We start from the raw sequence: 982 nt of genomic DNA, 5'->3' as shown, positions 1-982 counted from the left end.
ATGTGACAAAAATTCAAAAAAAAAAAAAGAAATCTGGAAGGGGGCCAACACATTTTCACACCCTGTGTATATATATATATATATATATATATATGTGTGTGTGTGTGTGTATATATTATGTGTATGTGTGTGGAAAACCTGTTTTGTTTTATTTATATGAACATATTTTGCACAATATTTACTCAATATTCATTCATATTCAAGTATATGAAATGGTAATAGATGGTAATAGTCAAGTCAGGTCACCTTTATTTGTATAGCGCTTTATACAATACTGATTGTGTCAAAGCAGCTTTACAGTGTCAAACATGAAAATAGTTTGTCAATAATGCAAGAAGACCATAACGAAGAGTAATTTTTCCAGCTAAAATCAGTTCATTGATGATTCTTAGGGCCCGTTCACACCAAGGATGATAACTATAAAGATAACGATAAAGATATAGTTCTAAATATCGATCTCAATATTAAAGAATAGCAGAGTCCACACCACAACTATAATGATAAAGGCACAGAAAGAAACGATATAGTTGGAATCACTTTCAATTAGTGCTGGGCGGTATGATCAGAAATTTGTCACTGTATTTTTCTAAATTATACCGGTTTCACGGTACATGACGGTATTTTTTTTTCATGCATGACCGGGTGTTAACCATATTTTCTACTGATTGAGAGAGGAAATGCTGCAGTATATTGACTTAGAATGCCCTATTTTACTGTCATGATGAGTGAATATTGTCAAAAAATACCACACTAAATAGTGACTAAACACGACCCCTTTTAATACATGTTAACCAGGAGTCACTCGCATTTATAATCGTGGCATCGTCTGATAAAATCAACATGCATCTACACTAAAGAGCGGCTATGCGGTTGTTTTGGCTATATTACTTTTTTGTCTCATGTAGTGCACTGCCTGCCTCTGAGTAACCAAAAAAAAAAAAAAAAACAAAAAAAAAAAAAGGCATGGAATTTTAAAAAAAGG

Source organism: Sinocyclocheilus grahami, unplaced genomic scaffold (genome assembly GCF_001515645.1).
Source record: "Sinocyclocheilus grahami isolate Dianchi unplaced genomic scaffold, SAMN03320097.WGS_v1.1 scaffold9.1, whole genome shotgun sequence".
Taxonomy (NCBI): domain Eukaryota; kingdom Metazoa; phylum Chordata; class Actinopteri; order Cypriniformes; family Cyprinidae; genus Sinocyclocheilus; species Sinocyclocheilus grahami.
This window is presented reverse-complemented; position numbering follows the sequence as displayed.